General features: G+C 40.0%; 1 protein-coding gene across 3 annotated transcripts in view; it reads right to left on the reverse strand.

Moving 5' to 3' along the window:
- CCNB3 (cyclin B3) overlaps nt 1-3,086 on the reverse strand; it is a 68,844-nt gene extending 65,758 nt beyond the window's left edge. For 2 of the 3 annotated variants that reach the window (XM_060087787.1, XM_060087785.1), the window contains exon 1: nt 2,969-3,086. The gene's annotated coding sequence lies outside the window, so the exon portion shown is untranslated. Of the gene's footprint in view, nt 1-1,863; nt 1,948-2,968 lie in introns of those variants that run through there. The other variant, XM_060087786.1, reaches the window with a different exon arrangement.
- Nucleotides 3,087-13,209: the final 10,123 nt, after the last annotated feature.

Genomic DNA, 13,209 nt, shown 5'->3' on the forward strand with positions numbered 1-13,209 from the left:
TAAAAAGATAACAGCAGAAGGAACTAACTTGTTGAAAATCACTTGACATAAAAATTTAACAGTCATTACAGACCTTGGGAGAGTCCTACCTTCATCCCATCTCAGTGTGGGATCCCATTCTACATTCCTTAAATTTCTTTTAGTTTGTGAGTTCCCAATAGTTATGGTATACTTATGTATCTTACAAGCAAATACATAATTAGGAGAAATCAGTTCTTGGATATCCAAGAGACCCTTCCCACTCAAATACAACTGCCCTTCCAACCCCACCCATTTTCAGTGTCCAAGTTCAACTGCATTTGACAAAGAACAGGCTTCCATAAGAGAGACCCTAAAGGCAATGCACCAGATACTTCAGGCAATGGAGATACAAACACAAATAAATCATGTATCTTACCCTAGAAGTATTCACAGGCACAGCTCTAACAGTAACATAAAAATATGACAAATGATTTAAAAACGGTAGATAAAAAGTACTTTAGAAACACAATGGAAAGTCAGTAATCCTGTGGGAGATTCCATCTGGACTTTAAACGACAAAAAGGTTCCCAAGTACACAGGGGAGCTTTCCAGGCAAAGAAAGCCTGAGCCTAGGCGGAGGGTTGAACACACAGAGCACAGCAAGTTTGGGAACATCCAGGTTGCCTGGAGTGTGGAGTATAAATAATGTGTTGGGGAGGAGTTAGAAAGAGGCTGCAAGCTAGGCTGGGGCCACGCTGGTAAGACTGCAAAGAAGACTGCAGTTTGAGGGGAAGGTTTAAGAAAGGAGAAAGGCTAACTTGGGCTTTCCTTTGGATGAAGAATATTAAATATTTTGTCGGCAAGGAAAAGTCAGTACAAGTATGTGCCTTCACATTTACTATGTCAGTTAATCCTCCCAACAAAACTGTGGGGGTAAGCAGGGCAAGTACCATTCTTTCCATTTTATAGTCCCAGATGAGTTAAGTGACTTACTACACAGGACAAATTATTAAGCAGCATAGAACACCCAGCTCTTTCCAGGGCTCGTTCCTAAAATACCATCCAGTCTCTCTGATCGTATGCAAAAAAGATTCCAAAATAGCCTACAGTCCAAAGTGAAAGGCCATAGTGTGGTAGTATGAGGAGTAATGAGGAGTTAGAATGAACAGACTTTTTTTAAAGAAGCAATTGGGCTCCTAAATTAGACAACTTAGCATCTTAGAGCCTCAGTTTCCTCATTTGCAAAAGAGCTATACCACCTCTTACTTGCAGAGGTATTGTGTGGCTCAAATGTAAATTTGTATGTGCAAAGCTTAACCTGGTACTCAGAATAAATGGTGCGTCTTATTCTCCTTCTCTTCCTCCAAATCCAAACCTATTTTCCATCTCATCCCTCAAAACTCAGCCAAGCAGCAATAAAGCTAACTTGAGTGAACCCACCCTTAACTGCACTGTATGAAAACCACTCACTCCACTATTATTATTCACACCTCATACAATTTTTTTTATAGATGACCAAAGACTCATGTTCTGAAATCTTTATCTTTCAAGCGGAAAGAAAAAATCAAACTGGAGTCAACAGGCCAGAAAACTTTCAGCTGATGACATCACAGGTTGACTAAACCTCGGAGAGAATAAGGTTTTTCAGATGATGGTCATGTATCACCTTCATTATCCTGAACAATAATCACTCGCTTTGGGGGACACAGACACTGACTTAAGTAACTAATTTCCCTGCCACTAGGTGGGGGGAGGGGATTGACATCACCAAAAACATGCTTTCATAAAAGAACACTCTGCACAACACTCTCAACTTCTACTACCTACAGAACCCTTAGCCTTACTTGGACAAAAAAATTAAAATCCTTTCTACTTTCCAGACTTTCCATCTCCCCTACATACACACTGATGAGTGCTGAAGACTCCATTGGGCATCCCAGGACTGGTGCTGAAACCCACACAGGGGCAAGTTGGCTTGTTTAGAAGCCCAATTGCTCAGAGTCCAAAACTGTAGATCAAGGCAATCTCAGGAATAGTAGCGACTTCTTTTTATATATAAAGGCAGGTTACAGACAGCAAGGCACTGGGGAGAGAAAGCAGCATGGTGTCAATGAAAGCGGCACTGAGCTGGGACGGATGCCTAGGGTCTAGTTCTAAACCTGCCCTAGCTGGCTGAGTGACACTGGACAGGTCCCTTTTCCCTCTCCAAGCCTCCTTCCCCCACCTAATAAAATGAGATAGTGGGACCAGAGTCTCCTCGACATTTAAACCATGGTCAATGGACCAGCAATATTAGCATCACCTGGGAGCTTGTTAGCAATTTAAAATCTCAGTCCCCGAGGTAGGCCTTACCAAATCAGGAAGTGCAAGTTAATAACCCCAAGTGATCTGTATGCACTTTAAAATTTAAGAAGCACTGTTCTAGGATCCCTTCAACTTCTGACATTCTAAGATTCCAAGAGGGTCCATAGCAGAGAGCAGTGGAAAGCCAGAGTTGGAGGGGTTGGAGGTGGTGATAGAAGAGAGCCAGTGGAGACAACAAGGGAGGAAGGACACATGTTTCCATCTTCCTTCATACCCTTCAACGTGTAGTTCAAAAGGCATCCCTCAAGTAGCATTCTCTAGCTTAAATACGTCCTGTGGATGAAATTGATCCAGCACAGTTTCGCCTGTGAAAAGACGTTATGTAAATGTACTCTGATTCAGGCATGTGTGCTGGTAGCTCCATTTAAAAACTGGGACCCAGTTTTGTTTTTTTGTTGTTTTTGTTTGTTTTTTTGCTTTGCCATCTCTCCCACTAATACACACTCCCTGCCCAACCTCGTACAGGGCTCTCTCCGCAGGCTGCTGACTGACAGGAAAAAGCAAAGGTTTCGTGTCAGGGATCCCATGCATCCCGGCAAAGGAAGACAGTGAGTTACAAGGGACTGGAGTGAGGCTCAAGGACCCACCCGCGTGCGACACAACCGGACATTCAAGCGGGCAGTACAAGTTCAAAGGCGCCTACCTCATATCGAGATTGAGGGCAGAAGACGAAAGACCACGGACGCAGTCCTAGCCCAGGAGAGGCCCGGGAAATGACCGGAGCTCCGCGTCGCAGCAACTGGCGTCCGTCTCAACTTACCCTGTGCTCTCTCCAATCAGCCCAGTAGCGAATTTTGAAAATTACAGCCCAGGAGGCAGAGCAGTGGTGATTGGCCAGCAAGGGCAAATCAGCGTGCAGTTGAGACTTGAGCTCGCCTAGCAAGGAGGGGCGGGACTGGGTATTTTTAAACTGAACTCCGCAGCTAATTGACTTCACAATGGGGCGTGGTTTCCTGTAACCCTGGTGGGACTGGGCTGGGCTGACAAGCGGGAGCGCTGGGTCTCTTTAAAAAGACTCGTTTTCATTTAAATAATCCTGCTGGAGGATGACGAGAGCCGCTGCATTATGTAGTGAAGTTCAGAGCAATTAAAACATTAATATTAATAAGCTTTTGGGAATTCCCTGGCGGTCCAGTGGTTAGGACTCGCCACTTTCACTGCCGTGGCCCAGGTTCAATCCCTGGTCAGGGAACTAAGACCCGCAAGCCTGCGCGGCGCGGCCAAAACGTGCCTTTGTGAGGGAAGCAGAGCAGAAATTATTGCCCTTATTTTATGGATAGCCCCCAAAGTGCAGAGAGCTAATAGTAGCTAACATTAATTGAGCAATAGCTCTGTGCTAATTGCTATAACTTTTTAAATTGTTTTCAACACTGTCCAAAAAGGTAGGTACTTTTATTATTGCCGTTTTACAGACAACAAAACTGTAGCTTGCTAACTGCCTAATGTCACAATGCTACATTGTGGCAAAGCAGGTAATACAACCGATATGCTCATTCATTTCATTCCTACATTAATTCATTCATTCAACAAATATTTATTGAGCACCTGCTTTGTTCCAGGAGCTAAAATATATATATATGAGTAACTGACAAAAGACTTTAAGAGTGTATAGCCCTGCCCTGTCTTCTGAGGAGGGAGAGAGAATGGAGATGCCAGGAATAAAATCTAGGAATTCCTGCATATACAACAGATACTCCACCACTAAACTGCATCTTTACACTTATTATTAGTCCATTCTCCTTTTAGTATCTCATAGCTTCTACAATAAATGGAAAATAGTCACATGATCCCAGGCCCTCTTCTCTTTTTAATATCCCTAGGTTATCACATCCAGATCCATGACTTTAAGTAGCATCTAAAAGCTGGCCCTGAACTCCAGACTCATAAATCCAACTGACTACTCCACATCTCCACTTGGATGTCTAATAGACATCTCAAACTTAATGTATTCACAACCTTCACCAAACCTGATCCTTCCTCCAATGTCCCCCATTTCGGAAACTGGTACCACATCAAGCCTGTTAATCAAGCCAGAAACCTGGGTATCATCCTTGATTCAAACTCTTTTCCACCACCTTACCCTACCAAATCCAATCCTTCAGCAAGTCCTGTTGATTCTACCTCAAAAATATATTTTATATCCATCCACTTCCCTCCATCTCCACTACAACCATAGTCTCTCGATTGGACCACAGTCAAAAGCTTCCAAGCTGCTCTCCCCCTTTCCAATCTGGCTCTTCTCTAATGCAAATACAATACAGTATGATCAGTCTTTTTTTAAAAAAAATATGTATCATGTCCCTCTCCTACTTTTGTGGTTTCCCACAGAAGTTAAAATAAAATCCAGACTCCTTGCCCTGGCCTACAAGTCCCGCCTATCTCACTAACCTTGTCTCATACCACTCTCTTTCTCATTTACTCCATTGCAGCCATAATGATCTTCTTCCCAAACTTTGAACATACAGAAAATCCCTCTTCTCGGGAACTTTGCACATGATGTTCCCACTGTCAGAAACATTCTTCCCTCTCTTCTTTAAATTACTTTTTTTTTCTCATGCTTTAAGTCTCACCTTAAATATCCACTCTTCAGAGAGGCCTTCCTTGACCATGTGATCTAGAGTAGGATTCTTCTCCCACTTCCTAATATTTTACCTCAGCCCCTTGCATTTCTTTTTTCTTTTAATTTTTATTGGAGTATAGTTACTTTACAATGTTGTGTTAGTTTCTTGCTGTACAGCAAAGTGAATCAGTTATATGTATACATATATCCACTCTTTTTTAGATTTCCTTCCCATTTAGGTCCTTACATTTCTTTTAGAGTAATTATTGCTATTTGTAATTTTTTAACCTACCTCCTCACTCAAGAATGGAAGGTCCACAACTGCAAGGACTACTCCTATTGTGCTCTTATCTCCAGTGATTAGCATTAAGAAGAGTTCACATTTATCAATTGCTTACAATATGTTTGACACTGTTCTGACACTCACAACAATACAATGAGTTGCTAATGTCCCTGTTTTGCAGAAGAGGAACTTGTAGTACAGAGAAGTTTAGTAACTTGCCCAAGATCACACAGATAGTAAGCTATTGGATTGGGGTTCAAACCCAAGCAGTCTGATTCCAGAGACCAAACATATAAGCACTACCCTATACCTGCCTCCTTGACAGATGGATGAAAAATATTAATATTTGTTAACCAAGTAAAGGAGTATCTTCCTTTAAGGGTCATCACTGTGGACAAGGGGCCCACTGGGATGCACTATAAAGGAAATATAGTATTAACACAAGTCACAACAAGTCTTCTTTAGTCAAAAGAGGAAAAGGTCCATCCACCAAAACAACAGCAACACAAAAATCACAAAACAAGCAATTTTATTTTTCCTGTTTCTTTCCACTTCTTCACAAAAACAAAAAAGTTAATGAGTAAAAATTATAATTTTCCAAAAATTAAAAAAAAATTTTCTCACAACCTTCAAACCTCCAGTGGACTTAAGCTTTCCTTTGGGTAGCAGTCAGAGGGAACATTAAGAAAAGAGGAGACAGCCCTTTGACTCTACCATTTTCCAATATTTCCCTCCACCCAGGCATACAACCATCTCATGAACTCTCCTTTCCCCTCCCCACTACATCCCTGTATTAAAACCTGATAGGAAAGATCTGCTATTACCTACCTCACTTTTACATGAAAATATATTTCTCATGGATCCAAGATTTAATTGTGAAAATGAAACCATGGAAATACTAGACAAGATATTTTAAAAATTTTTATAACCTTGCAGAAAGAAAAACCTTTCTAAACAGGACAAAAATCTAGAGATAGCAACAGGCTCAATAAATTTTAGTAGCTAAAAATTTTTAATTTTTGTTTGGCAAAACAAGAAAACAAAAACAAAAACAGGGTTAAAAAACTTAACAACAAACTGACCAAAAACATTGTCAACACGAATGACAAAGGAATAATTTCCAAAATGTACAAAGAGAATTGCATGATCAGCAAGAAAAAGAAGAACCACTCACCAAAAAATTTGACAAGAAAATGAACAATTAGAGAAGAAATACAAATGGTCAATAAACATAAAAATATGCTCAATTTCACTAAAAATAAATGTAGATTAAAACAACAATGCATTGTTTTATTTAGGACATTGGCAAAGGTTTAATAGATTAATAATAATTTCTGTTGGTAAAGGGGTGCGTAAACAGGCATTTTTATTCATTGCCAGCAGAAATAAAAACTTCCACTAACTTTGGGAGGGTTATTTGAAAATATCTAGTGATCTTTTTTTTTTCTATTTTTGGCTGCATTGGGTCTTCATTGCTGCATGCAAGCTTTCTCTAGTTGCAGTGAGCAGGGACTACTCTTCATTCCAGTGAGCAGGCTTCTCATTGCAGTGGCTTCTCTTGTTGTGGAGCACGGGCTCTAGGCGCGCAGGATCTAGAGTGCAGGCTCAGTAGTTGTGGCACACGGGCTTAGTTGCTCCACGGCATACGGGATCTTCCTGGACCAGGGCTCGAACCCGTGTCCCCTGCATTGGCAGGCAGATTCTTAACCACTGCGCCACCAGGGAAGCCCTCTAGTGAATTTTTAAAGTTTGAACCCCTTTACCCAGAGATTCTACTTCTGGTAATCTTTCCTACATAAATACTTAGGCAAGTTTTCCAAATTTGAGAGAGACATAAACCTACAGATTCAAGAAGCTAAGCGAACCCCAAACAGGGTAAACCCAAAGAAATTCAAACAAAGACACATCATAATCAAACTTCTGAAAACTAAAGAAAAAACAAAACAAAGACCTTGAAAGCAGCAAGAGAGAAATGACACCTTTCTAAAAGAGTAAAATTTTGTTGAAGACAATAGATTTCTTATCAGAAACCATGCAGGCCAGAAGAAGGTGACAATATTTTCCCAGTACTAAAAAAAAATAGAGCTGTCAGCTCAGAATTCTATATCCAAGTAAAATATCCTTCAGGAGTGAAGGGGAAATCAAGCCATTCTTGGATGCCCCCCTTAAAAGAATAGAAAGTTTACAAAGTAGGAAAAATAGTAATAGAAGGAATCTTGTAACATCAGGGAGAAAGAACAGTGGAAAGAGTAAAAATACAGGTAGATACAATAGACTCCTTCTGATGCTGCTTTCTCAATTATGTCTGACAGTTATAGCAAAATGTATAACTGTCTGATATGGTTCTCAATGTATGTAGAGGAAATGTTTAAAATAATAATATAGATGTAGGAGAGTAAAGGGAGGAAAAGTTTCTAGACTTTCTCAAACTGATAAAATGTCAACTCCAGTAGATTGTGATATGTTGTGTATATATAATGTAATACCTAAAACATGCACTAAAAAAGCTATATACAACTCAACATCAAAACCACAAACACTCTGATTAAAAAATGGACAGAAGACCTGAATGGACATTTTTCCAAAGGGGAAATGCAGATGGCCAAGAAATACATGAAAAGATGCTCAACATTGCTAATCATCAGGGAAATGCATAATAAATCAAAACTACAATAAGATACCACCTCACACCTGTCAGAATGGCTATCATCAAAAAAGACAACACATACGAGTGTTTGTGAGGATGTTGAGAAAAGGGAAGCCTAGTACACTGTTGGTGGGAATGTAAACTGGTGCAGCCACTGTGGAAAACAATATAAAGGTTTCTCGAAAAACTAAAAATAGAACTAACATATGACCCAGCAATTCCACTCCTGGGTATATATCTATTTTAAAAAAACATTAACTGAAAAAGATACATGCAAATCTAAATTGGAAAAGAAGAAGTACAGCTGTCACTGTTTGCAGATGACATGATACTATACAGAGAGAATCCTAAAGATGCCACCAGAAAACTACTAGAGCTAATCAATGAATTTGGTAAAGTTGCGGGATACAAAATTAATGCACAGAAATCTCTTGTATTCCTATACACTAATGATGAAAAATCTGAAAGAGAAATTAAGGAAACACTCCCATTTACCATTGTAGCAAAAAGAATAAAATACCTAGGAAAAAGCCTACCTAAGGAGACAAAAGACCCGTATGCAGAAAACTATAAGACACTGATGAAAGAAATCAAAGATGATACAAACAGATGGAGACATATACCATGTTCTTGGATTGGAAGTATCAACCTTGTGAAAATGACTATATTACCCAAAACAATCTACAGATTCAATGCAAACCCTATCAAACTACCAATGGCATTTTTCACAGAACTAGAACAGAAAGTTACACAGTTTGTATGGAAACACAAAAGACCCTGAATAGCCAAAGCAATCTTGAGAAAGAAAAACAGAGCTGGAGGAATCAGGCTCCCTGACTTCAGACTATACTAGAAAGCTACAGTAATCAAGACAGTATGATACTGGCACAGAAACAGAAATATAGATCAACAGGATAGAAATCCCAGAGAGAAGCCCACACACATATGGTCACCTTACTTTTGATAAAGGAGGCAAGAATATACAATGGAGAAAAGACAGCCTCTTCAATAAGTGGGGCTGGGAAAACTGGACAGCTACATGGAAAACAATGAAATTAGAACACTCCCTACCACCATACACAAAAATAAACTCAAAATGGATTAAAGACCTAAGTGTAAGGCCACACACTATAAAACTCTTAGAGGAAAACATAGGCAGAACACTCTATGACATAAATCACAGCAAGATCCTTTTTGACCCACCTCCTAGAGAAATGGAAATAAAAACAAAAATCAGGGCGTCCCTGGTGGCGCAGTGGTTGAGAATCTGTCTGATAATGCAAGGGACGCGGGTTCGAGCCCTGGTCTGGGAGGATCCCACATGTTGTGGAGCAACTAGGCCCGTGAGCCACAACTACTGAGCCTGCGCGTCTGGAGCCTGTGCTCTGCAACAGGAGAGGCCGCGATAGTGAGAGGCCCATGCACCGCGATGAAGAGTGGCCCCCGCTTGCCACAACTAGAGAAAGCCCTGGCTCAGAAACGAAGACCCAACACAGCCATAAATAAATAAATAAATAAATAAATAAATAAATAAATAAAAAGCCAAGCATTTGAAGCCCTTTAAAAAAATTTTTTAATGGGACCTAATGAAACTTAAAAGCCTTTGCACCGCAAAGGAAACCATAAACAAGATGAAGAGACAACCCTCAGAATGGGAGAAAATATTTGCAAATGAAGCAACTGACAAAGGATTAATCTCCAAAATTTACAAGCAGCTCATGCAGCTCAATATCAAAAAGAAGCCAACCCAAATCAAAAATGGGCAGAAGACCTAAATAGACATTTCTCCAAAGAAGATATACAGATTGCCAACACACACATGAAATGATGCTCAACAGCACTAATCATTAGAGAAATGCAAATCAAAACTACAATGAGGTATCACCTCACACCAGTCAGAATGGCCATCGTCAAAAAATCTACAAACAATAAATGCTGGAGAAGGTGTGGAGAAAAGGGAACCCTCTTGCACTGTCGCTGGGAATGTAAATTGATACAGCCACCACGGAGAACAGTATGGAGGTTCCTTAAAAAACTAAAAAGAGAACTACCATATGACCCAGCAATCCCACTATTGGGCATATACCCTGAGAAAACCATAATTGAAAAAGAGTCATGTACCAAAATATTCATTGCAGCTCTATTTACAATAGCCAGGACATGGAAGCAACCTAAGTGCCCATCGACAGATGAATGGATTAAGAAGATGTGGCACATATATAAAATGGAATATTACTCAGCCATAAAAAGAAACGAAATTGAGATATTTGTAGTGAGGTGGATGGACCTAGAGCCTGTCATACAGAGTGAAGTAAGTCAGAAAGAGAAAAACAAATACCGTATGCTAACACATATATGGAATCTAAGGGGAAAAAAAGGTCATGAAGAACCTAGGGGTTAGACGTGAATAAAGACACAGACCTACTAGAGAATGGACTTGAAGATATGGGGAGGGGGAAGGGTAAGCTGGGACAAAGTGAGAGAGTGGCATGGACGTATACACACTACCAAACGTAAAATAGATAGCTAGTGGGAAGCAGCCGCATAGCACAGGGAGATCAGCTCGGTGGTTTGTGACCACCTATAGGGGTGGGATAGGGAGGGTGGGAAGGAGGGAGATGCAAGAGGGAAGAGATATGGGGATATATGTATATGTATAACTGATTTACTTTGTTATAAAGCAGAAACTAACACACCACTGTAAAGCAATTATACTCCAATAAAGATGTTAAAAAAAAAGATGTGGCACATATATACAATGGAATATTCCTCAGCCATAAAAAGAAACGAAATTGAGTTATTTGTAGTGAGGTGGATGGACCTAGAGTCTGTCACACAGTGTGAAGTAAGTCAGAAAGAGAAAAACAAATACCGTATGCTAACACATATATATATGGAATCTTAAAAAAAATGGTTATAAAGAACATAGCGGCAGGAGGGGCATAAAGACGCAGACCTACTAGAAAATGGACTTGAGGACATGGGGAGGGGGAAGGGTAAGCTGGGACGAAGTGAGAGAGTGGCATGGACATATATACACTACCAAATATAAAATCACTAGCTAGTGGGAAGCAGTCACATAGCACAGGGAGATCAGCTCGGTGCTTTGTGACCACCTAGAGGGGTGGGATAGGGAGGGTGGGAAGGAGGGAAACACAAGAGGGAAGAGATATGGGAACATATGTATATGTATAACTGATTCACTTTGTTATCAAGCAGAAACTAACACACCATTGTAAAGCAATTATACTCCAATAAAGATGTTAAAAAAAAAGACTTGCATACTGAAAACCACAAAACATCACTGAGAGAAATTAAAGACCTAAATAAATGTAAAGGCATCCCATGTTCGTTGGTTGAAATATTTAATATTGTTAAGATGGCAATTCTCCTCAAATTGATCTATAGAATCAGTGCAATCCCTATCAAAATCTGTATAGCAAAGAGTTAACATAGCAGGCCTGAGAATGCTATCAATTGAAAATCCTGCTGGCAAGTTTGGCCCTTGGCTAGGATCTGGGAACTTGAATTTGGGGAGGGTTCCCACCACCCTAACTGATAAGAATAGCTCACTGTGCTTTAACTGTTTGTCCAAACAACATGGTTTCTGATGAACACCAGTTTTCCTCCTGGGACTCTGGACTTTTGGTATGTGCTATAGGCAGAGGGTGCCTGCATGACTGAGTCTCTAATGAGCTTCCTTCACAAAACAACATTTCACACATGTTGTCACAACCCTTTACTGGGAAAAGTTATGCTAAGTGAAGGAAATCAGTTACAAAAGACCACATATCGTATGATTCCACATATTAAATGTTCAAAATAGGCAAATCTATAGAGACAGAAAGTAGAATAGTGGCTGCCTAAGGCTGACGAGGTATAGGGTTGGGGGAGCTGAGGTGTGATAGGTAAAGGGTATGAGGTTCCATTTTTTTTGGCGATGAAAATGTTCTAAAATTTATTATGACGATGTTTGCACAACTCTGTGAGTACACTAAAAATCACTGAATTGTACACGTTAGGTGAATTACATGGTATTTGAATTACATTTCAATAAAGCTGTTAGAAAAAATAACAGTAGCTAATAAAATATATTGTTCTTCTAAAAATATTCTGTTGAAGAGTGGCAAGGGAAAAACTCAGTGGAACCAGTTAGGAAGGTATTGAAATAAGCCAGGCAGTTTGGAGACCAACATGATCCAGTATTCTTGGCCGTGGCCAGGCACTTCTGTATGGTTCTGGGCATAGCAATTCTTGAACAACCATTACCAATGATTGTCTTTCTTTTCTTACTGAGATAGAATTGACATAGAACATTATATTGGTTTCAGGTGTACACACTAATTTTCAGTTATGTAAGTATCCTTAAGCACTTACTAATACAGACCAACCTAGTACTATTTCTTGCAGGGTAAATGAAAATGAGTAAAACAGTCATTCTCCTCAAGCATTTCTGTATTTGGAAAGATAAAGCTCCTAATGAAATAACTATAACACAAGGCAGAGTGTGATAAGCCCCAAAGCAAGGTGAATGTAAAACTGAGAAGGACTTCAGAGGACACTTGCTGAGTGATTATTTTAACACCATCACTATTGTCGTAATCACTCTGACATCACCAAAAGTGATTACTGATTACTGAGTGGCTAAGTACACGAGGTCCTGTTAGGTGCTCTATAGAGTTGGACAGTCACTGCTTTCCTTGAACCTATACACATCTTTATGATAGGGCCATTAAGGAAATATATCAATAAATATAATATACACAAACATGCAGTTTTTAGGATGGGGAGTGATTCTGGCAGGAAGCACTCACCAATTTCCCTTTGAATTTGAGGAACGCCTTGGCAAAGTGGGCTTGTGTACAGGGGTGATATTTGTACTGTGTGCAAACACGTTTTCCAAGCAGCTGCGACCTCCTAGTGGCCACAGGAACTCATTACCCCCATTGCCATCTTGATTAAAAAGATAGCCCCACGGGGCCACGCTACACCGCAAAGCTGAAGACTAGGGTAGTCTTCATCCTATTTTAATGATCCTTAAGTGTGCTTGTTGGGGCAGGTGGGGACCCGCTACAAGGGCTGTGAGGGAACCTGAGAGGCTTCGTGTTCCCAGATCCCCTTCCTCTCCTCCACGGTGGTCTTTGTTTAAAACATTCACTCGCTGATAATGATACAAGCTGGAGGGAAGGGTAAAAACTCTGTCATCAGTTAATAATTTAAGTATTTAAGTATTTAAATATTTAAGTATTTAAATATTTTTTTGTCAGGTGTTCGAGACAAGTTTGTGGGTTTGACAGGAAAAAAAGAATCTGATTAACAGCCAAGTTGCCTCACCAACATCTCCAGCTCTGACACGGGATATAATTATATATTTATATGTTTATATATATAAGG

The sequence above is a fragment of the Mesoplodon densirostris genome, chromosome X, assembly GCF_025265405.1.
Source record: "Mesoplodon densirostris isolate mMesDen1 chromosome X, mMesDen1 primary haplotype, whole genome shotgun sequence".
Classification (NCBI taxonomy): domain Eukaryota; kingdom Metazoa; phylum Chordata; class Mammalia; order Artiodactyla; family Ziphiidae; genus Mesoplodon; species Mesoplodon densirostris.